The sequence below is a fragment of the Rhagoletis pomonella genome, unplaced genomic scaffold, assembly GCF_013731165.1.
Source record: "Rhagoletis pomonella isolate Grant_MI unplaced genomic scaffold, Rhpom_1.0 Rhpom_scaffold_00009, whole genome shotgun sequence".
Lineage (NCBI taxonomy): Eukaryota > Metazoa > Arthropoda > Insecta > Diptera > Tephritidae > Rhagoletis > Rhagoletis pomonella.
Window position 1 is genome coordinate 10,380,902 of NW_023458563.1, and position 25,663 is coordinate 10,406,564.

A 25,663-nucleotide genomic window follows, 5' to 3' on the forward strand; every position below is an offset into this window, starting at 1 on the left:
ATTTTTTTTAGCGTAGCTCGACCCCTGCGCCACCTATCCGAAAAATTAAAATTTTGTGCACTCCTTCTTCTAAACACCTTTCCAAAAAAGCAGCACACACTCGAATCGGTTATGAAACATAGGAGAAACTTGTTCCCATTTGATTCATACCCCTAATGAATATTACAATTCTTCCGGTTTTTTCCGAGTTTTCCACTTAGAACTTTCTATTTTTCCATTCGAATGCCATTCCAAAGGAACTGCTCACAAAATTATAAAAAAAATTCGACTTTTCCAATTTCCCGACTTTCACGGAGGGTTGTCCCAAAATTTTCTTTCGTAAAAACCTTCTTCTGGCAATTACGAATAATTAAAAAAAAATGTTTGCCAAATTGGCCCAATCGTTCTCAATTACTATACATTTTTCACACCGTTTTTATATATATAGAATAGACATGGGTTACCCACACAGTAACAGTAATAATGGATTTGATTTTTTGAATTCTGAGTTGTGTCGTTATTCCAGAGGACCATCGATATGTGAATTCATATATTTCGATAATGAAATAAATTCGAGCATAAATACGATTTTTAGTTACATATAAATATGTAACTCGATTTCAGCGTCACCTGGCGGCAAATTTTTTTTGAAATGATTCTTTTTCCTGTTATCAATACATATTTTGAATCTGAGGATAATCGGACCATAAACACGATTTTTAGTAATATCTCGACTCTAACGCCACCTGGCGGCTCTTTTTTTGCAATGGTATTGTTTTTCCTATTGTCAATACATATCTCAAATATGAGGTGAATCGGACCATAAATACGGGTTTTACTCATAAGTCGACTCCAGCGCCACCTAGCGGTTGTTTTAATTGTTATTCTGCTATTCGGAAGGTAGACAAATTCAAAAAACAAATATCACAAAAATCGGTCCAGTCGTTCTTGAGTTATAAATGGTGTAACTAACACGACTTTGTTTTATATAAATAGATTATTCTTTCAACAGTAATAGGTTCATTAGGAGGATTAAATCAAACTTCTCTTCGTAAATTAATAGCCTTTTCTTCAATTAATCATTTAAGATGAATATTAACTGCTATACAAGCTAGTGAATCAACTCGATTAATTTATTTTTCCATATATTCATTTTTATCGTTTAAATTAATTTTTATATTTAATAATTTTAAAATATATCATATTAATCAAGTTTTTAACTCATTTTTTAATTCAAAAATTTTAAAATTTTGTTTATTTTTTAATTTGTTGGCTTTAGGTGGACCTTCACGATTTATTGGATTTTTACCAAAATGATTAGTTATTCAATTATTAATTGTTAATAATCAATATATTTTAATAACAATTATAACTATAATAACTTTAATCACATTATTTTTTTATTAACGTTTATGTTTTGCTGCATTTATATTCAATTATTCTGAGAATAATTTAATTAATAATGTACAAATAAATAATTTTTCACTTAAATGTATATTATTTTTTTCTTTTATTTCAACATTTAGATTAATTTTAATTCCTTTAATTTATTTTATTTTTTAATTGCAAATAAATTTAACTGTCTAAATATTTATAAAAGGTTTTAAGTTAAAAAAAACTAATAACCTTCAAAGAAATAAATATAAGTTTAATCTTTTAAGCCTTAGTAATTGTTTTTACTCCTTTAGAATTGCAGTTTAATATCATTATTGACTATAAAGCCTAACTGATTAAAAAGAACTAATTCTTATAAATACATTTACAGTCTATCGCCTAAATTCAACCATTAAAACGCGACAATGACAAATCATAAAGATATTGGAACTTTATATTTTATTTTCGGAGCTGGAGCCGGAATAGTTGGAACCTCTCTTAGAATCTATAAATTAATCGAAAAGAATAACAAACTGTTAATCCATTAGAAAATAAATGTAAAAATAAAGAAAAAAATTAATATAACTTAATGAAATAATGAAACAATTTCTAAGATTATATCCTTAGAATAAAATCCAGCTAAAAAAGGCATTCCACATAAAGCTAAATTAGCAACATTAAAACAAGAAGTAGTTAAAGGTATAAAAATTCCCAATCCACCTATTAAACGAATATCCTGTGAATTTTGTATATTATGAATAATAGCTCCTGCACACATAAATAATAATGCTTTAAAGAATGCATGAGTTGAAAGATGAAAAAAAGCTAATTTATAAAACCCTATAGATAAAATTCTCATTATTAACCCTAACTGTCTTAATGTAGAACAGGCAATAATTTTTTTTAAATCAAATTCAAAATTAGCCCCTAATCCAGCTTTAAACATAGTTAAACCAGATAATAATAGTAACAATTGACCTAAAAAAGAATTATATAATAAAATATTAAAACGAATTAATAAATAAACACCAGCAGTTACAAGAGTTGAAGAATGAACTACTGCTGATGTGGTTGGAGACATTTCCACAGGTCCTTTCCCCAAATGGATGGTGTGGATGTTACAGATGATTGGGCTGCGCCCAAATATCTCTTCCATTAGCTCCATATATGGAGCGAAACATTGGGAAGAACCTGTGGGACTGTTGTTGTCCTTTGCTGACTTGTATGTCTGCAGCAAGGTGCGCACCCTCCACTCCAAACACAGCGGTGTTCTTTCTGAATCCTGAAAATTTGGTAATTTTCTTTTATTTTTGATTAAATTAAAATTATGATTAAACTGTTTACGCACCGTACCTCCCAAGGACAACATGTCCTCCAACACATTTGCATACGCCAGTAGTTTGTTTTTCGGGTGCTCAAACTCGGCTTTGCGAACTAAGTAGCACCCCAGAAAACCTTCCGTCTCCTCCCGCGTCCACCATCTCCTCTTAATCCTTTCAATTCTGGAAAAAATTAGTTTTTATTTGATAAGTTTTAAAATAAAATTTATTTTTACTTACTCTTGCTCCATTTGCCTTTTGGTTTATTTTACTTTAAAAAAATATTTGCCATGAATGAAAAAATATTTCGAATTTGCCTTTTTGTTTATTTTACTTCTTTTCAAAAAAAATATATTTTGACTTTTAAATGGAAATTTTCCAAGTTCTTTCCATAATCAATCACAATAGTGTCATAACTGAACTTGGCAGCACCTCACACCAAGTCGTATATCGTTATACGAGTTGGAATCAACTTGGCTAATATATGCGAGTTGTGTTGTTGCTTTACATGTAATAAATATTTAAACGAGCATTCTTTTGTAACTTGTATAGGAAAAGATTACGCCTTATTATAAAAATTAATTTTAACATTGTAAAATATTAAATGATCGAAAATAATCATTTCCATGAGTACGAATTATTGAAACAAGAATTGAAAGACCTAATGCACCTTCACAAACTCTAAAAGTTAAAAATATTAAACTATAAAATCTTCTAAAATTTATTAAATTTAAATAAAAAATCTTAAAAGTATTGATAATAAATGCTATCGATTAGAAACAAATATAAAAAATTCCAATTAAAAATAAAAAGCAAGGTAATCCTCAATAAAATATTATTAACATTAGTTTTAATAGTTTAATAAAAAACATTGGTCTTGTAAATCAAAAATAAGAATTTACCCCTTAAAACTTCAAGAGAAAAGTAATTACTTTTTCATTAATTCCCAAAATTAATATTTTATATAAACTACCTCCTGATATTATACAATTAATTTTATATAGATCAACTTTAATTTCAAGATTTATGTTTATACAAATAAATCATCCTTTAGCCATAGGATTAATAGTATTAATTCAAACTTTACAAATTTGTTTAATAACAGGATTAATAGCTAAAAGATTCTGATTTTCTTATATTTTATTTTTATTTTTTCTTGGAGTAATACTAGTTTTATTTATTTACGTTACATCACTAGCTTCAAATGAAATATTTTCATTTTCAATAAAATTAACAACTATTTGTATAATAGTTTTTATTTTATTTATAATTTTAAGATTAATATTAGATAAATCATTGCTTTCAACCTTTCTAGAAAATAGTGAAATAGTATTTATAAATAATATTAACTTATTTATAGAAGAAAATTCATTATATCTTAATAAATTATACAACTATCCAACAAATTTAATTACAATTTTATTAGTAAATTATTTATTAATTACATTAATTGCAGCAGTAAAAATTACAAAATTACTCTATGGATCTTTACGATTAATAAACTAATGAATAAGCTTTTACGAACCCAACACCCTTTATTTAAAATTGCTAATAATGCATTAGTAGATTTGCCTGCACCTATCAATATTTCAGCTTGATGAAATTGTCGTTCAATTCTTGGATTATGTTCAATAATTCAAATTTTAACAGGATTATTTTTAGCTTTTCATTATACAGCTGATATTAATTTAACAAGGTTAATCATATCTGTCGAGATATAAATTGCGGTTGATTATTACGAACTTTACTTGCCAACGGTGCATCCTTTTTCTTTATTTGTATTTATTTACATGTAGGACGAGGTATTTACTATGGATCATACTTATTTACTCCAACATGATTAGTAGAAGTACTAATTTTATTCTTAGTTATAGCAACAGCTTTCATAGGATATGTATTACCATGAGGACAAATATATTTTTGAGGAGCAACAGTTATTACAAATTTATTATCAGCAATTCCTTATTTAGGGACTGATTTAGTTCAATGATAATGCACATAGGAAATTCAATTCTATACAAGTTTGGTCCCAATATTTTTTCTTCTAAGATTGATAGTTTTCGAAATAAACTGGAAACAAGCGGTAATCTCAAAATATTGCATTATATCTTGTTCATTTTCAAATCTACGGCATTTTTGAAAGGGAAAGATAATGCGTTGGCAGTAACTCAATAGAATATAAGATGGAATGTTATCGAAATTTGGATGAGGGTAATACAGAAAGAAGATTGGTTATTCAAATATTTTGGTAACAAAATTTTTTTTATTTCTATTATCATACGTACGATGTACCTAGTGAACTTAAATTCTTTTTCTTAGAATCATCTTTGTCTTCTTATGAACTATTCTACTATAAATTCAATTATTTTTTTTATTCTCTCAATCCTCTTTGTCTTCTTAAGAACTAGTCTACTATAAATTCAATTATTGCTTTTATTCCTTCAATCCTCTTTGTCTTCAGTGCCAGTGTTGCCAGAATATTTTTATATGTACATATATAAAAGATAATTTAGTTATTTTATTATGGTATTACGGTTTCTTATTGGTTATGATTTTTGGAGACTTCGACCCAAGGTTCCTATTCCTATTGCTGTCTGTGAATTCGTCAAATTAGTATTTTTTTTTGTTGTTCTCTTGCCATTTTGTAATATTCTTTTTACGCTAAATGAAGAACCAACATGTTGACGCAAGCAAATCAGAAATATATTTAGTTCATTCGGTGAATGCCAATCAAAGAAGGCATTTGCGCCCAATAATGCTTTGACAAAAAAATTCTTTGTTCGAGAAATTTTTAAGGGCTGGCAGTAAAATGTATGTATTTTAAATTCAATATTAAAATTTTAAACCAAACAAAAATATCTATAAAATCCCCACATCCCCAAACGAAAAAATCTATCCCCAAATGGTTTCATAAATCCCCAAAATGGGGCGAAATCCTTACATCTGGCAACACTGGGTACAATGCCTCCCTCGTGAATAGCTCAGCTACAGTCTTACAATGTAGTAGTCCCAAACACTGGATTTCTGCTACAAATAAATAGCCAAACAAATTTTCATGTTTAGGACAGAATTTCCAATGTGTTTAAAAAATTGTCGTCAATAATTAATTTATTTTTTTGTACTTAAATACGTTTTTTTTAACACATTATTTCATGAAATTCGAGTCATTTGTCTTTCATCTTCTTTTTTCTTTTTGTTATTTTAGGAGCTTTTCCGGCCGGTAGTTTAAAAAAGCAAAAACAAGTTTCCTTTTTTCCTCCTACGCGTTTCGGCGTTGTTTTTCGCCTTCTTCAGGGAGTATGTTTTTATTTATTTGGAAAAGAAAACATAAACAAGTAAGAAAGTCTAAGTTCGGGCGGAGCCGAACATTAAATACCCGGCGCAAGTATTAAAGATATGTTTTCCACCTTGCCGAAAGCTACCGCTACATGATAAGCCGGTGTGTATACATTTTAAGTAAATTAGCGTCCTTAAATTTCGACATATTGAAATCTCAAGCATTTCTGAAATTTATTGTTATATGAAAAGCGGCCGCAATTTAAGACCGATTTCAACAATTTTCAACGGTTTGCTTTTATGTGGCAAGCACAATAACCATACCGAGTTTGGTACAAATTGCTAGAACGGTTAGCGAGATACATATATGTAATCACAAGTGGGCGGTGCCACGCCCATTTTCCAAAATTTTATCATAAACGTTGTTGAGCTACTAAGCCTTTTTAGCAGCTATTAAAATAAAACAAACGATGTATGCATAAGTTAAGCAACTGTATTTAACAAGATTTGGTCCGCGACTAACTAACAGAAAGTTCACCTTGAACTATTTAAGTAACTATGTCCTAATTACATTGGATAACTGCAAATTCATCACCAACAATAGAAATCCAGTTTTCTTAAATGCATGAGAATTTACATATATATATTTATGCACGTATGCACCCGCGCACACAATATTGCTTACATACATATGTACTATTTTTCGCTTGCTTGCATACGAATGTATCCAACTGAGCGCGGGTGGTACGTATGCACATACATCTATGTATGTATGTATATACGTATGCTTTATACATAGTATAAAGGGGAAACAAAATTAGCACAGTTTAAATACATACAAGTAAATATGCAGCTCAATTGAGTATGAAAATTTCAGTGTGATCAGATAACGTTATTCATATTGATTTTGATAAACATATTTTATGTTGCTGGCTTATCCGCTGCTGCTCCGAACAAACGTATTTCTTGGTAAAGAATTGTTGCAACCATCAATTTTGAATAAATTAGCTTTGGTATTTACTGATTTATCGAAGATTTTGTATTTCTCGAAATTACCGTTTTATGGAATGTGGGCGTGGTTATTGTCCGATTTTAAAAAGTTTCAGCCATTTGGTATGCTGTACCAGGACCAACAACTGTGCCAAGTTTGGAAGAAATTTGTGCAGCGGTTACCAAGATATACACATGTAACCATAAGTGGGCGTGGCTACGCCCATTTGCCAAAATTTTAAAATATTCTTATTTTTCGTCTAAAACTCATTGTAAATATCAATTTTGAGTGAATTATCTTCAGTAGTTACTAAAATATCGCAGTTTTCGTATTTCAGAAAATTACCGTTATATGGCGTGGTTATTGTCCGATTTTTTAAATTTTCGGCCATTTAGTATGATGTATCAAGGCCAACAACTGTGCCGAGTTTGGAAGAAATTGGTGCAGCGGCTACCAAGATATACACATGTAACCATAGGTGGGCGTGGCTACGCCCATTTGCCAAAATTTTAAAATATTCTTATTTTTCGTCTAAAACTCATTGTAAGTATCAATTTTGAGTGAATAATCTTGAGTAGTTACTAAAATATCGCAGTTTTCGTATTTCTAAAAATTACCGTTATATGGGAGGTAGGCGTGGTTATTGTCCGATTTCGCACATTTTCAATACCGTCCGTCCTACGCCCAAAAGAAGTTCACGTACCAAGTTTCATTAAGATATCTCAATTTTTACTCGAGTTATCGTGTGCACAGACGGACGGACAGACGGACCAACGGACGGACGGACGGACAGACAGTCACCGCTTAATCGATTTCTCTTTTCATTCTGATCATTTATGTATACATTTGTCTATATCTATCTCGATTCGTTTTGCCTGTTACAAACAACCGTTATGTGAACAAAGTTATAATACCCTTGTGCACAAGAGCGCTCGGGTATAAAAACACAACCATTAGATACAATGTTAGATATTGCAGTATGGAAACAACACACATACACATATACAAATACAATTCTTCGACGGTAACACTTACATCTGTACATTTACATCACATTTGACACAATAATTATTTTAACATATTTAACTTTGACATCACTAATAAATAACTATAAATAAAAATAAAAATATCACAGCCTAATGTTTATTATCGCTCATCTGCTCGTCGAATGTGTCCAATTGCTGCCCCATATCCGCAATTTATGTTATCCACGTCTTCTTTGAAGTTCATCGCGTCCTGTATTCTTTGCTGTATTCGCAGACCTTCTAATGTTAATCTTGTCCTCTCCCTCCTTTCTACGTCTAATATTTTTTTGTTTTCGAAGTCTGCTGCGTGTCCGCTAATTGTTAAGTGTTGGGCTAGTGCCGTCGTTGTCTTTTTGTGCTTTGCGTCAGCTTGGTGTTCGTTGATTCTAACGCCCAGTGCTCGCTTTGTCGTGCCTACGTATACTTTATTGCAGGTTTCGCCAACCTTTCCTTTGCATGTAACTTCGTAAACAACATTGTGTTGTTGTTCCTTGTTGATCTTGTCTTTTGTTTTGCTGAAAATTGTGCTAAGTGTGTAGTTTGGTTTGTGTGCAAAGGTTATATTTTCGCTTCGAATGTTTTTGTATAATGGTTTATTATCCGTTAATCCATTATTTACGGCTTCAATGCCCATGCCTGCCGACTTTCGTTTTTTTGTTGTTGTTTCTATAAGCTGGTTTATAATATTATTAGGGTACCCGTTTTTGTGTAGTATGTTCTTTATCTTTCTGTTGTTTGCATTGCTGGACTCCTGGTCACTCAACGCGTGAATTTTTTTTATGAGGTTGATAGCGTTGAGTGACCAGGAGAAAAAAAAATTATTTTTGCCTAAAAATTAATTTTTTTTTTTAATTCATAAAAAATCCAAAACGGAAAAAAGTGTCATGTAAAGTCACATAACCTATGAACAAAATGAGACATACATCAAGAAATTTAATATTTTAGGCAAAAAATGTTTTTTTTCTTCATACATTTATTTTTACCGGCAAAACTGTTGATTATATAGAAAAACGTTATATGAACAGATTAAAGGAATTGTAATTTTTAATTTTTTTAAATTTGTTTGAGCAAAATCGCACTAGTGGTTCTCGAGTTATGTCAAAAAAAAGACCACCAAATGTCACAATTTCCCCTATATGATAGTTACTAACTTCAAATCGATATATTTCGATTCCTAGACGTGACCCAGCGAAACGCCGGGACACGTTAACTTCTTTTTTACTGATATAACTTTCCCCGGTAGTTTGAACCCTTCCCGATCACTGACTCCTACCATTTGTCTCACAGTGTTATTGTGTCAAATGTGATGTAAATGTACAGATGTAAGTGTTACCGTCGAAGAATTGTATTTGTATACATATGTGTGTTGTTTCCATACTGCAATATCTTACATTGTATCTAATGGTAATAAAAACAGACACCCTGAAGAAGGCGAAAAACAACGCCGAAACGCGTAGGAGGAAAAAATAAAACTTGTTTTTGCTTTTTTAAACTACCGGCCGGAAAAGCTCCTAAAATAACAAAAAGATATTTTGAAAACTGGCCCGAAAAATAAATAAATTGATTCGTTCGGAGAGCATATACCGAAACCAATATAAAACATAAAACACACAACATGAAGCATTTTTTCCAACATATTAGATTCAAGTACGATGATGACACCTGCTATACAATTAAGCAGTACAATAAGAACCATAAGAAACTTTCTAAACAACAACAAAGACTAAAATTTCTACTAAAATGCAAAGATTTCGGCATCACACCACCACATCTAAAGAACAAAACACACAAAATCAAACATGGGTTCAAAATGGATACAACAAAAATGGAAATGATAAAAATTGAGAAACAGTTTACAATGAAAATACTGAACTTAGAGATTAAAGAGGCAAACGAAATACTAATATCTTTTGATGTAGTGTCCCTATTTACTAATATTCCAATACAATTAGCAGTGAATATAATGACCGTCCTTGAAAAATCATACAAGCTTCACAAGGAAACAATTTTTAAGTTCTTTGGAATTCTGCTTACGGGACAATAACTACTTTGTTTATGATGGTACGTATTAACAGCAGGTACATGGAATGCCAATGAGAAACCCCCTATCACCAACTGTAGCCGATATTGTTTTGCACAAAATACTAGACGACAGCATCGCTGAATTGAAAACCAAAGACATATATATTAAATACGTCAATAAGTATGTAGATGATATATTTGCTATTGTAAACAAAAATGACGTGGAAGAAATAGTTAAAACTTTAAATGCCCAACATAGGAAAATCCAGTTCACGACTGAAGTTGAAGACATGGAAATATACAACATAAACAAGAAATTGTCAACAAACTGGTATACTAAAGATATATCTTCCTCCTTCCACTCGAATCACCCCTGGACGCAAAAGAGGAACACTGCTATCAACCTCATAAAAAAAATTCACGCGTTGAGTGACCAGGAGTTCAGCAATGCAAACAACAGAAAGATAAAGAACATACTACACAAAAACGGGTACCCTAGTAATATTATAAACAAGCTTATAGAAACAACAACAAACAAACGAAAGTCGGCAGACGTGGGCATTGAAGCTGTAAATAAACATGAACACAAAAAATTCGCAGGAGTCACATATATACATTAATCCATATATAATCCATGTACGGATAATAAAATATTATACAAAAACATTCGAAGCGAAAATATAACCTTTGCACACAAACAAAACTACACACTTAGCACAATTTTCAGCAAAACAAAAGACAAGATCAACAAGGAACAACAACACAATGTTGTTTACGAAGTTAAATGCAAAGGAAAGGTTGGCGAAACCTGCAATAAAGTATACGTAGGCACGACAAAGCGAGCACTGGGCGTTAGAATCAACGAACACCAAGCTGACGCAAAGCACAAAAAGACAACAACGGCACTAGCCCAACACTTAACAATTAGCGGACACGCAGCAGACTTCGAAAACACCAAAATATTAGACGTAGAAAGGAGGGAGAGCAGATGAGCGATAATAAACATTAGGCTGTGATATTTTTATTTTTATTTATAGTTATTTATTAGTGATGTCAAAGTTAAATATGTTAAAATAATTATTGTGTCAAATGTGATGTAAATGTACAGATGTAAGTGTTACCGTCGAAGAATTGTATTTGTATATGTGTATGTGTGTTGTTTTCATACTGCAATATCCAACATTGTATCTAATGGTTGTGTTTTTTATGTTTTCTTTTCCAAATAAATAAAAACAGACTCCCTGAAGAAGGCGAAAAACAACGCCGAAACGCGTAGGAGGAAAAAAGGAAACTTGTTTTTGCTTTTTCAAACTACCGGCCGGAAAAGCTCCTAAAATAACAAAAAGATATTTTGAAAACTGGCCCGAAAAATAAATAAATCTTCTTTTTTCATTTCACATAATTTTCTTTTTTTTCAAATTTATTTTATTTATTTTCAAATTATCATTTTTTTACTCCTCAGTATTTCTATTGTTTGTGTTACTTGTTCCTATCAAAAAATATCTGACCTTACTTATTTATGCCGTAGATTTTAAAATGAACAAGATATAATGCAATATTTTGAGATTACCGCTTGTTTCAAGTTTATTTCAAAAAATATCAGTCTTAGAAGAAAAAATATTAGGACCAAACTTGTATGGAATTGAATTTCCTTACAACTTTTGTTTTTATGATTTTTCTTAAAAATTAAAAATAGCCAAGTTATTCAATGAAAACCATTTTTTTTCGAAAAAAAAAACAAAATTCGGACATGCGCAATCGCTGGATTTGGTCGCCACTTTCCCTCTACACGGAGACTGATACCCCCGAGGGCATAAGATCCAGAAAGAATTCGAGAAGTAATTTTAGCGAGCTCAAAAGTGTATTATGACTGGACAAGAAGGGCGACTTTCAAACGCTGCAGCAGCCATGTCCACCACTGTTTGGAAAATGCAGCAGTGGTTTTTCTTGCACAGTTTTTGATGCTCTTTCAGATTAGCACTGGTTTTTGGAGGACCTCGATGATACTCGGATCCTACAGACGAGGCGTCGCTTATCTCGCTGCAGCAACTGCCACGGCTAATCAGGGGGACTTGCAGCACTACCTTTTCGTATTGCCCAATCCCTCCCCTGTCTCGAGGAACAACCAGAATACGAGACTCCTGACATACTCGACATATATTTTTTATTTATATTTTTTTGGGTCCTGACTGGCCTTAGGCGAGGCAGCAGGCCTATTTCGTGTTCCCTCATGCATGAAGTCACCAAATATATGTATGGCCTCTAGGACCCCTACTCTACTCTATTTAGTTTGATGGGCTCTTCTACTATAATGTTAGTTCAATTTTACACAATGAGGTATCAAATTAAAGGGCTTGGCCTGTAGGTGTGCAATAGCTTCTTATTTTTTCAAAAATGGTTGCCATCTGATAAAAAAATAATAATTCAAGTTATTTTTAAGTTAAATATATTATTACACTATGAGTATCGATCGGAATGGTTTTGAAAAGGCTTTATTTCTTAATAACACATATGTAGGAGGGTTGCTACCTGTTTCAAAAAGCAAGTTCGACTTAAATAAAGGCAGAAAATTGAAATGTATATCCTGATATGCAGGCCCGTCGAGAGGGAGGGGGGAAAGGGGTGAACCACCCGCGCCCGGGCTTCTTAAGGGGCCCGAACTATCAGAACCGTAACTTCTTATTATTTTTACAATGTAATTGCTCCTTCGTTAAGGGCTTTTATTATAAATATTACATTTATATTCCCATTCGTGCTGATTGCTTCTGACTCTATAAATTAAAGAAAATGATCATATGGGCCAAAATGCGTACTGCTACAATACGTTTTGGCTCACAGAGCTTTTCAAATATCGCTGATACTTGCTCCATATACAACTTTTGGATAGTTTTTCTTCTTGCATCTGAAAGCATAAGTATGTGGCAATATTTAATATGTGCCTAAAATATATTGTGCCTCCTGTTGTTAAGGAGTTATAAATGTTTCAACAGCGGACTGGTAATTACAATTTTTGGAAGTACTTTTAAAAGCTGCTTTATATTATTGAGAAAGTCTGCTCTCCCTACATAACTCAAGAACTACGTATTTAATGAACAGGTAAAATTAATTTTTAGGTCAATATTTGCAAAAAATAGTCGGACTGTTGCGTTACAAATTCGACGAATATGTTAACTTTTAACAATTTTTCGCTATTTGGAGCGACATTTTTATACCCGAGCGCACTTGTGCACAAGGGTATTATAACTTTGTTCACATAACGGTTGTTTGTAACAGGCAAACCGATCAGGATGAAAAGAGAAATCGATTAAGCGGTGACTGTCTGTCCGTCCGTCCGTCCGTCTGTGCACACGATAACTCGAGTAAAAATTGATATATCTTAACGAAACTTTGTACGTGGACTTCTTTTGGGCGTAGGACGGATGGTATTGAAAATGGGCAAAATCGGACAATAACCACGCTTACCTCCCATATAACGGTAATTTTCAGAAATACGAAAAGTGCGATATTTTAGTAACTACTAAAGATAATTCACTCAAAATTGATATTTACAATGAGTTTTAGACAAAATATAAGAATATTATAAATTTTTGGAAAATGGGCGTAGCCACGCCCACTTATGGTTACATGTGTATATCTTGGTAACCGCTGCACCAATTTCTTTCAAACTTGGCACAGTTGTTGCCCTTGATATAACCTACGAAATGGCCGAATTTTTAAAATCGAACAATAACCACGCCCACATCCCATATAACGGTAATTTAGAGAAATACGAAATCTTTGATAAATCAGTAAATATTAAAGCTAATTTATTCAAAATTAATGCTTGAAACATTTCTTTACCAAGAAATGCGTTTGTGATAAAGTTTTGGAAAATGGGCATGGCACCGCCCACTTATGATCATATATATATATCTCGATAACCGTTTTACCAATTTGTACCAAACTCGGTGTGGTTATTGTACTTGCCACATAGAAGCCAAACGCTGAAAATTATTGAAATCGGATTAAAATTACGGCCGCTTTTCATATAACGGTAAATTTCAGAAATGCTTGAAACTTCAATATTTCGAAATTTAAAGACGCTAATTTACTCAAAATTGATCCACCCCGGCTTACCATGTAGCGGTAGCTTTTGTAAAGGTGAAAAACATATATTTAAAACTTGCGCCGGGTATTTAATGTTCGGCTCCGCCCGAACTTAGACTTTCTTACTTGTATCAATTTGAATCGTAATATCTCCACAACAAGAGTTTTCCCAGATATAAGCTATATACCAAATGAAAGCTAAGGGTTTGGGCTAGACTTGAGGAAACCTAGAATAAAATCGACGGACAAAGTTTTGAGAAAATTCTCGAAATCTATATTTTCAGCAGCACGATTTTTAGTTTTAAGGCGATAACGTTATGACATATTTATATTTCATAAACGCAAAAGACAGAATTAGATAGCTTGTTTTAAGGCCCTTCTACTGATATCGCCGTGATTGGTATGGAATGAGTAGTGCGGCCTCAGTGGTAGTATAAAAAACTGCCTTTTTTCGAATATCATTCTCCAGCCACGCCCACAAAGGCATACGAATCGAAACATCCTGGAACAAGACCTTCCTAGTTTTTTTGGTACTTTAATTTCTGAAAGTTTGACAAAAATTAAATGAAGGTACGTACAGACGCCACATACATACCAAGGCATCTCGTAGTGGAGACACATTTAGCTCTATATCTTTCCACATAGTAGCCGGAACTCAGTATATAAGGTATCGTTTGAAAGGTATCGACCTATAAAATAACACTAAATATGTCGGGTGTACCCTCAAACCCCTTAAACCGGCAAAAGCAAAAACAATATTTTGATTCGCAACACTTTAGCCCAATTTTTAAGAATTCGGATACTCAATTATGAAATTTGAATACATTTTCTGGACACACTCTACAAGACCTTTTCAACGATATCTCAAATATGTCGATCGGACGTCTGGATAAAAACTTCCAAATCTCGTGTATATATAAGCGAGTCATTTCAGCATGCTACTGTGGCTGCTTTCGTCACTCGCGCGTACTGCCGTGCGCTGTGATATTGTATTTCTGTTGAACAAGGATACCATTCAGTGGCGTAGCCAGGTTTTGGCGTAGGGCCGCCCCCCCTTTGCATCGATAACTTAAAGTTGTGATACACAATGGCTAGAGGCGTCGCACTATAGGCAAAACACGAGTTTTTTTTCAAAATCGTAGATCTTTGCTTAGAAAAGAGATAATGGAATGAAATTTTTTTTATCGTGAAGATAAATGATCATATAATATAGGAAAACTATAGAGAAGTTACAACAACAATAACTTAAGCCTCAAAATACCGTTCAAAATGTCACTTTTTTTAATTTTGGATTTAGGCTCCCATTCCACTAGATGGCACTATATTTAATACCCCGTTAGCACTGTTTCTGAAAGATTTCTCTTTATTTTATCTTAAGACTCGATTCTTGGGACACTGGATGCTGTACCCGAGTGCCTAGATTGGAAAATAGAAAAGCTACCTTTAAACTCTAATAACTCGTAAAATATCAGCTTTCACAAAAAATTTTTATAACAAAAATGGTTATACTGGTCGATATCTTCAAGAAACTGCAGCATTTAGCCCTTTAATGCAGAGTCTGTCATATATGAAACGCTTTTTAACCCTTTCAAGGCAGAGGCATAATGGTTCTCAATATGTTTTCAACGTACTTTATATTTATTTTTATTTTTTTATTTATTTTTATTTTTATTTTTAATATTTTTATTTTTTCATTTTATTTATTTTTATTTTTTTTTTTATTATTATTTTACTATGGAAAAATTTTCTACGATTAATATCTACGTCAACATGAGAAATAGCACGTTCAAAAGCATATTGAGAACCTTTTGCTCTGCCTTGAAAGGGTTAAAAAGCATTTCATATATGACAGACTGCATTAAGGGGTTAAATGCTGCATTCCTTTATCTCTTTTCTAAGCGAAGATCTACGATTTTGAAAAAAACTCGTGCTTTGCCTATAGCGCGTCGCCTGTGGGGCATTCTTTAATATATGTATGTATGTGTCATTTCTACCGTTATATATTTTTTGTCTACTCGGTTATTCCCTGGGGAATTCATGCTTTATTTAAATTTAAAAAATTAAATTATTCCAGTTTGGTTTTGTAGAAGTTTCGTTAATATAGACTTCAGTTTTTACACATTGAATATATCTGCATATTTATATATTTCCGCGTATCTATTTACATTTATTTATGTACAAGTCTACAAAATCATATTACTTATAAAGCGATTTTAATCTTCGTTGCCTAACACACATTTTTTCAATTACTTCTGTTGTTGTAATCGGCACATCATTATGTACCGCTAACATCGTTAAACCATTCAGCCGCTCCTTAATTGTATAAAAAGAAGGGACAAATAAGATAGCATATTCAACAATTGAGTAGTCCACTCGCAAAGTGCGCTATGTAAATTTTTTTTAGATTTTTAGTTTTTGGTGGGTTTCATGTCCACTAACAGCAGAGTGAAAAATTTTCTATATTCTGAAAAAAATAGCATGAAATGTTAACTAATCTTGCAAAAGTCGCTATAATACTTATTTATACACTTTCAAATGTCTCCTCTTCGTATGAACTTAGAAAACTGCAAGAAAACGTGGTAGTTTCGGTGCCTGGTGGAAGAGGTCGCAAAAAATAAGCAAACCAATCTTCCTAGAGGAGAGAACGCGAAAAGCTAAAAAAAGCTAGCTATGTAAAAGTTACTGCTTCAAAACTTGCAATATTAAATATAAAATTTACAAATCTACCATACTGCAATTTTATTTTTTTTAATGGTATTAGGCTCTTATTTATCCAAATTTTCAGGTAATAAAAAAAGATACAGTTGGGATGTTACATGTTGTCGTAGACATTTTTTTTTAATTTATGGTTTACTTTTATAAAATCACATAACGCTGTTTGCAAGTGGACTACTCATATATTCATTAAAAGGTAATTTGTCATCCGTTTGAAATAAAAAAATTTAAATCAGAAGGATAAAATAGTATTGTGTTATTAATTCAAAAGTAAATAATTGTAGTTCAATGACGAAGAGGGGAGGGGGGAACTATCCCCCCATATCCCCCCTGGCTACGCCACTGATACCATTCATTTTGAAATTGCCACCAACTATAAGATAGAGTTTCTAGGGCACATTCACTATAGATCCGGATCATTTTTGCCACCAGGGAACTTCTCATGAACATAACACTTTCGTTCGGTTATTTAAGGCGGCAGACGACCACCAAACCATAGCCTTTGCCGATGAATGTGCCAGTACAAATCGTAAATGTGGATTGTTGGACCAAAGGACTAAAATGTTTAAATTAAAAACCTAATTTTGGGCGGGACGAAGTTCGCCGGGTCTGCTGGGCAAGGTATAAACGTTGTGATATTTAGCCCAACATTTTTCTTTATAATGTTTTAAAAATTAAATACCTACTCTTCTAATGCTGGATTTCCACTAGGCATTAAATGGCAAACATTTTAATGACAAGGTTGGGCATTAAAAAATATTCGTGTCATTACTTTAAAAATAGTCATTAAGTTAATTTCCGCATGTCATTTTTAAAATGGCCTACGTCGCCCTAAGTAGGGTTGGTTATTGGGGGCTATTTATGATTTTTTCAAAAATAAAAAATTTATTTGTATGTTATAAGACTTATCAAAGAAACAATGAAACATTTTCTATCTTTCCCACAGTGTCATACTACATGTGCTATGTACGAGTATGTAATGAATATTTTTATTATTAATTTTTTGCCCATCCCTAGACTCAAGAAATTATGCATTTTCATCTTTTTATTTATTGGCGCTATAACCGCCTAAGCGATTTGCAGGCCCGTCGAGAGGGAGGAGGATAAGGGGTAAATCCCCCGGGCCCGGGCTTCTTAAGGGGCCCGAACTATCAGAACCGTAACTTCTTATTATTTTTTACAATGTAATTGCTCCTTCGTTAAAGGCTTTTATTATAAATATTACATTTATATTCCCATTCGTGCTGATTGCTTCTGACTCTATAAATTGAAGAAAATGATCATATGGGCCAAAACGCGAACTGTTACAATATGTTTTGGCTCACAGTGCTTTTCAAATGTCGCTAATACTTGCTCCATATACAACTTTTGGACAGTTTTTCTTCTTGCATATGAAAGCATAAATATCTATGTGGCAATATTTAATATGTGCCTAAATTATATTGTGCCTCCTGTTGTTAAGGAGTTATAAATGTTTCAACAGCGGACTGGTAATTACAATTTTTGGAAGTACTTTTAAAAGCTGCTTTATATTATTGAGAAAGTCTGCTCTCCTTATATAACTCAAGAAGTACGTATTTAATGAACAGGTAAAATTCATTTTTAGGTCAATATTTGCAAAAAATAGTTGGACTGTTACGTTACAGAAAAAGAAAAAATCGTAGTGCATTTGGAAGGATAATAATAGTACTGGGAAAATACTTAAAATAATTCTAACAGTTTGACTAAGTCCTGGTAGCTAGGGCGACTATCTTAATAATAATAATAATTCTAACGGATTGTTATTATTTAATAAGATAATCCTCTTCTTCTTTCAGCTTCTTATTTTGCTTCTTTTGGCCTCGTTCCTTTTTTAAATAAAATAATTCGCGCGTTTTTTTTTATTTTTCTACGAAACTTTTATTTTCTGAGCCCATTTGAATAAGAAAGAATATAAAGTTTATCTATGGGTGAATAGCACGTTGAATAGCTTACAATGCTGCTTTTTCTCTAACTAAATTAAAAATAATTTTACCTGAAAATTCAATTAGTAAAAAGACTTACGTTACAAATAGTTTTGCAACGAAAACACATGGATAATGAGGATAACCGTTTTATTGGGAAGAAGGCCGAAAACGTGCGAAGAAAGCTGGATTTTTCCATTTGTTAGCCTGGTGGATTCCACGCCAAAAAACTTTTTGATATTTTAGACATAACCTTAAAAAATCATACCGACTTTATTTTCATTAACAGCCGCACTCAGAAACGTTCCTTAAATTAGCTCTAACGGGCACTTAACTAATGATCGTTAAATCTGTTAATTAATGTTTCCTCTCAGAGTTAAAAATTATGAAATACAAAATTTAAGTATGGCCCCAGTTTCGGCCTTTTAATTTTTGTGGCATCACTCACTTTTTTCGTTCAGTTTGAAATAAAATATAATAAAATTATAGTTTGAAAAACTAAAACCTCCCTATTGTAATTGCCAGTCGTACTGTCATCAGGTATGTAACTTGAGAACAGAAATCGCTGCATCTTTTAGGCGCATCAATATTATATAGTTACATCCCGAGCTAATAAAAGGAAGGTAATTATAAAAATAAGTATTTATATCATTTTGCGTGCACTGGATCAACAGACGCGAAGGCTGAGTGAGCAGAGCACTGCGTGCCATTCGAGTTCGAGTGCTAGGGCAGGAACATTTTTTTTCCTTTTTTTGGTTTTATTTTTTTTTCTTGTTAAATTTTTATAAACTGTCCTTATTGATTTTTTTTTGCTTTTTTGATCTTATTTTCTCTTGATTTATAGATTTTGTTGCTTTAAAAACGAAAAATTTTTTTAATCTAATTACATTTGTAGAAACTGTTTGCTGAAAGAAACAACAAGACCAATAACTGGTATCTGTGTTTCAACTCACCTCAGTCTTTCGAGAGACAACTATCTTGAAAGCTGTTTTCTGTATTTCGAATGAGTAATTGAAAGATGTGCTAATAGTGTTATTATATTTATCGTTTAGCAATAAGTTTTCCAAAAACTAAACGAAATGAAAAAAATATTTTTTTGTAACAGGAAAAACTAAAAATTTGAGAAACTGAAATTAAAAGAAAAAAGATGAATCAAAAAAGTTTCCAAACGTTAAATAAAATAAAAATATGAATTTTTTAAGCAATAAAACTTAAAAACAATTTTATTAAAAAAAATTGTTGCCGAGGATTGAACTCGGATCTCTTGAATGACACGAAAGTGCTCTGCTCACTGGGCCATTACCACTGTTACAGCGACGATATCGAAATTGAAATTTATTGAAAACAAACAAAAAATTTCAAAATCATTCGTTAAAAAGTTAAGTAAAGGTTTTTGTTTACTTAAATTTAATGTACATTAAACGCTGTTAATGAATCATTAACTGACTCTGAGAGGGAATTTTTTCAAATCGTTACTGAGGGACACCTGAAGTAATCATTAAACGACTCTGAGTGCGGCTGTAAGAAAGTTAATCACTGATTGTTTTGTCGAATACTTTTTGATTAACTTCAATGTAATACAAGGCAATCGAAGAGAAGCAAGTATAATCCCAAAAATGGTGGCCCTTAAATATGATATGCTTTTTTAATTTTCATAAATTTAAAGGTGTTTCAGGATTAAGTGAATTTTCATGGCTTCAAAAATCTGTGAAACCTGATAAAAAAAATTGTTCCTCTCGGTTTCGTTTTCGGCGATTTGGGCCATATGCTTTTAATTCTATACACTTTATATATAGGGGCCCGTGATATTTTAGTTCCGGGCCCTAGTTTTCTCTCGACGGCCCTGCTGATATAGATGTCAGACGGAAGAGGTTGTGGTTTGAAAATATTTTGAATAGGTTGCCACCTGTTTCAAAATTAGAATTTAACCCTAGAACACTAACGTTCGCCTGTGAGGCGGAACGAATTCTGTTTTCTCGCGATATTTCAGGAACGCTTTTTATGATCAAAGTAAGCGTTCACGCCAACTAAGTTTAGCGTTGTTCGAGGTTGTTAGCAGACGCACATTGTACAGTGGGCCTTGCGCGGCTGAGTTCCACGCCCTCTTGACGCCTGACAGGCGAAAGTTAGTAGTAAACGTAATTTTGTTTGCTGTACTTTTTTCAGTTTTTAACATGTTTGTTGGATATTTTCTGTTTTGAACTTAATATTTTTTTTACTTTTCGAGAGGGGTACCTATGAAGAACAAGTTCTAAAATGGTTGGAAGAAATATCGTTGAATGGAAGCGATAGTGAGGACAATTTGGAAGAAGATTTCAGTGAATGGGCCATATAAATAAAAAAACTAAGCAGTTGATTTTTCTTGAAATTTCAAACCTTTTGCTTGATTTATTCAATAAATTTACATAAAAGGTCTGAAATTTTAAGAAAAATCAATTGCTTAGTTTTTATTCATAAGGCTCAATGTGATACAAAAAAGTCGATTTCATTTGTAGGTACAAGTCACAATAGAAAAGATAAACAATGAATTCCTTTTAAGTGTGAAAGTAAATACGAATACGTTTAGGATAATTTTTGAAATGTTTGAGTTCGTTCGTTTTAAAATATTTTTTTTTTAAATTACCCCTCTCAAAAACATGATAAAATATGTGTTAAATTTTAAAATGAATTATTTTTATTAATATTAAAACAATTATTTTGATTTTTTACTGTAGAAACGTATGAAATATGTTTACATCCATTCTTTAAATAAATTTAAGGTTTTAAAAATACAAAATTTGTACTTTTTTCAAAGTAGCCTCGCAGGCGAACATTAGTATTAAAGGAATAAACAACCCAGCAAAAAATCGGTAATCGCTTTTAGTGGTAACGTGTTCTAGAAGGCATAGCGTTGTAATGCCTTCGAATTTTTTCACTTCTTTTAGGCATTGTAGGTAATGCAAAGTAGAATGTCATACAATATTTTATTTATTTCGCTTCTTTGTTTCATTTTGGGGAATGCAAAGTAGAATGTCCTATAATATTTCTTTTTTAATTCGCTTCTTTGCTTCATTTCAGGGAATGCAAAGTATAATGTCCTACAACATTTTATTTTTTTTCGCTTCTTTGCTTCATTTCAGGGCATGCAAAGTAGAATGTCCTACAATATTTTTTTTTTATTTCGCTTCTTTGCTTCATTTCAGGGAATGCAAAGTAGAATGCTACATCGTAGCCAGCTGAAAAATAGAATGGATATCCAAAAAATCTTTTTCTACCGTTAGTTTCTGTGGAAATTTGTCTCGCATAAAAATCATGTTTTGCTTTGTTCAATTTGCAGCGAAGTTGAAGTCAGTCAATGAAGTCAAGTACATGAGTGAGGAAGTACAATTTTAAGCTTAATTAAATATGCATGTATGTACATACCGATTTTTAAGTAAAATCTAAATACCCAAATACATACATATGTATGTATAAAAACTGATTTATATAAATTTTAATTAATTTTAATCTTTTAACACATTTTCTGATTTAATATATGTAAATAAGTATGTACTCATCTGGGCATTCTACATTAGTTTCTCTGTAAGGCATTCTTTGTTCGCTTCTCTGGATTCTGTTTATGCATGCGTTCTCCCTTCGTTTGAAGGTAATGCTGCGGGTAAGGGCTTACCGCCAATGACATGCCCATGTTAAAATAAGGCCTTCCTGAAGCGAAAGGGTAAGCGATTCTCATCGCCTAGCTCGTTTCCACTTTCGCTTCTGTGGTAATCGTGTTTTTTGCTGGGAAGTAAAAGCAGCGCTGTCACTGTAAACTATCTGTTGATAATGAGTGAAAATAGTGCGAAATATCATGCTTCTAGCTGCATTATGGGGAAGTTATAACAAAGAATCTCATATCTGAACAATCAGTTGTATGGGAGCTATATGTAAAAGTGACCCGATCTTTGTTATTTTCACTGTAAGAATTCTGTTGATAATAGTTGGAAGTATTGCAAAATTTCATGTTCCTAGCTGCATAAATCGAGGAGCTATAACGAAAATTCTCATAACTGAACAATCAGTTGAATGGGAGATATATATTATAGTGACCCGATTTTTATTATTTTCACTGTAAATATTCTGTTAATAATGAGTGAAAATGGTGAGAACTTTCATGTGTAGCTGCATAAATGGAGAAGTTATGGCAAAAAATCTCATATATGAGCAATCAGTTGTATGGAGGCTATAGGTTATAGCGACCCGATCTTCGCCATTTTCATTTAAAGTATTCTTTTGATAATGAGTGACAACAGTGCAAAATTTCATATTACTAGCTCCTTAAATGGAGGAGTTATAACGAAAAATCTTATATCTGAACAATCAGTAGTATGGGAGCTATAGGTTATAGTTACCCGATCTTTGTAATTTTCGCTCTAAGTTTTCGGTTAACAATGGGTGGAGGTATTGCAAAATTTCATGTTCTTAGCTGCATAAATGGAGAAGTTATAACGAAAATTCTCATATCTGAACAATCAGTTGTAAGGGAGCTATATGTTATAGTGGTCCGATTCCTCTGGTTCCGACAAATGATTAATACAATATAAAAATACACCCACCTACCAAATTTCATTGCATACAAACAGACGGACAGACATACAGACAGACAGACAGACGGACAGACGGACATGGCTAAATCGACTCAGCTCGTCGTTCTGATCATTTAGGTATACATTTTAATGGGTCTACCTTTTCTTATTCTGGTACTTACAAACATCGGACCAAAGTTATAATACCATTTCATGCTCATGAAAGGTATAAAAATAAGGTTAGTGTTAGGAATGTTAAGCCCGGAATCCCAGACTTTTTAAGGTATCGAAAATCCCGGGATTCTTGGCAAGTAGTCCCGGGATTTTCGGGATTTGTAATTTTCACTGATGGCAATAATAGAAACTCCTTTTCTTGACCAGTATTGGCTATATTTCTTTTTTTATTTAATAATTAATATTTTTTTATAAATGTCTAGCTCATTACACATATATCAACGCCCGATAGTAAATTTTAAACACAAATATCAATATATTCGTGAAACCATGGGCCAAATATAGTAAAATTGCGTTTTTAGTTTTTCACTCTGACGTCAGTAATTTAAAAATGATTTAAAAAATTCTGAGAAATGCGCTCAGAGAAGAAGTATGGGTATAAAACTAAAAGCCTGTATGCAGCTCTCAAGAAAAGCAAAAACTCCATATAAAATGACGTACAAGAAATGGCTAAGAAATTTTCTTGAGTCAAATTTCCTTAAGGCAGTACGCAGTTCTTAAGAAATTTACTACACAGAGAAATTTTCGTTTTCCAATTTGCAAGGAACGTTTTACTTTTAAAAACGTTTTGACCCAGGTTTTGCACCTACAATATTTATTTAAATTTTGAGAACGAAAATTTTCAATTCAATTTTCAAAATCCATGTTTTTGTTTTTGATACGAAAATTTTTAAATCGTTTTTAAAAACGATTGTTTGATAATTGAATATGCGCATGTTGAAATTAAATCCTGAAATTTTTTTCTTCATTTTAAAAACATGCGTTTTCAAATATGATATTCAAATTTTATTTTTATTAAATCACAACAAGTCGTTTGGTACATACATTGTCAAAAATATATTGATATACATATACTTATAAATAAGTTACAACATTTAATAAATGAAATACAGATGTTTTAATATTACTATATACATACATACAGATGTTCATGCCTTACTTCCAAGCTGGGCCTGCTAATTTTGCTTCACGCTGGTCAAATTCTGTAATTTAAATAAAGAAAGTTTGAAATTATTATTTAATAGCCCATAAGAATTTGTTTTTGTAAGTTACTCTTACCAAAGCTTTTTTCGTTCAAAGAAGTCCAACAATTCCCCTTTTATGTAGTGGGGGGTTAGAATGGCAGTATTGTTTATATAAACTCCATCGCCTTTTCTAAAGATTGAAGTAACATTTATCTGAATACAATTTTTCCGACAAATGATGTAAGCATATGAAAGTTTTTCATTATAGCTAGGTACCTTTTTAAATTCTAATGGAAAACATTTTAGTTTTAAACATTTTTCATGCCTAATTGACTGAAAATAATATAACATTTTTATTTTAAAAATGTCTAGTTTTATTTTGCTTGTTGAAAATTGTATCGCACTACAACTTGTTGGGACAATATTCTAAAATGTTTCATTTTAGTTTTTAAAATACGCATTTTTGACGCTATTTCTTTAATGTCGTTTGTTTTCCTCAGTAAAAAAGTAAATATATTATTACGATCGTTTTTGTTTTGCGAATGTATCGTTTTAAAGTCGTAAGTACAAATACTGTATTTTTTATTTTGTATGAAGTAAAATTATATCAAAAAATTTAATTTTACAATTTCTTTTAAAAACTTGCGTTTTACCTGTATCATTTTCTCTGTGTACGCTTTCTACTACGGTTTTCTAAAGTTTTTTGTGAAAAAAGAGCACAAGGCAACTCAGGTTTGCAACAGAAATATATGCCCGTTCCATTATTTCTTGAGGAAAGAGTGAGGCAACAGGTTGTGAGGTATCAAAAATGTCAAAATTCCTTGGACACACACGCGAAATAATGGCAATTTTTTCTTGACCGTTTTCTTGAGAGCTGCATACAGGGCTTAATGCGGAAATCCTGTAGAATTCAAACAGATTCAAGTTTCTGGTGCAGAAGGGCTGGTAAATATTGAAAATGTCAATTTAAAATTATGGTCGCGCCAATTTACTCAAAACTAGTTTTTCGCAGATTACCGTTAAAAATACTCTCTCGTATCATAAGTTCGCCAAATTTCTCAATTTCCATCAGTTTTCGGACATTAACCTAAGCTCACAAGTAAGTAGTGAGTGGAAAAACGTTTTAAGTGCAGGTGACCATGGCCAATTTAGAATTAACAAGCGTAATCCAAAAGTGCAATAATGGTAAA

General features: G+C 32.2%; 1 long non-coding RNA gene and 2 pseudogenes across 1 annotated transcript; 1 reads left to right on the top strand and 2 right to left on the bottom strand.

Moving 5' to 3' along the window:
- Nucleotides 1-1,851: 1,851 nt before the first annotated feature.
- LOC118745877 lies at nucleotides 1,852-2,923 on the bottom strand (annotated as a pseudogene).
- A 1,254-nt stretch (nucleotides 2,924-4,177) lies between these two features.
- On the top strand, nucleotides 4,178-4,662 carry LOC118745836 (annotated as a pseudogene).
- Nucleotides 4,663-24,403: 19,741 nt separating this feature from the next.
- On the bottom strand, nucleotides 24,404-25,156 carry LOC118745837. The gene is made up of 3 exons (XR_004993720.1): nucleotides 25,127-25,156; nucleotides 24,568-24,663; nucleotides 24,404-24,491 (listed from the first exon to the last, which is right to left on the bottom strand). It is a non-coding gene; the product is annotated as an uncharacterized LOC118745837 (long non-coding RNA).
- Nucleotides 25,157-25,663: the final 507 nt, after the last annotated feature.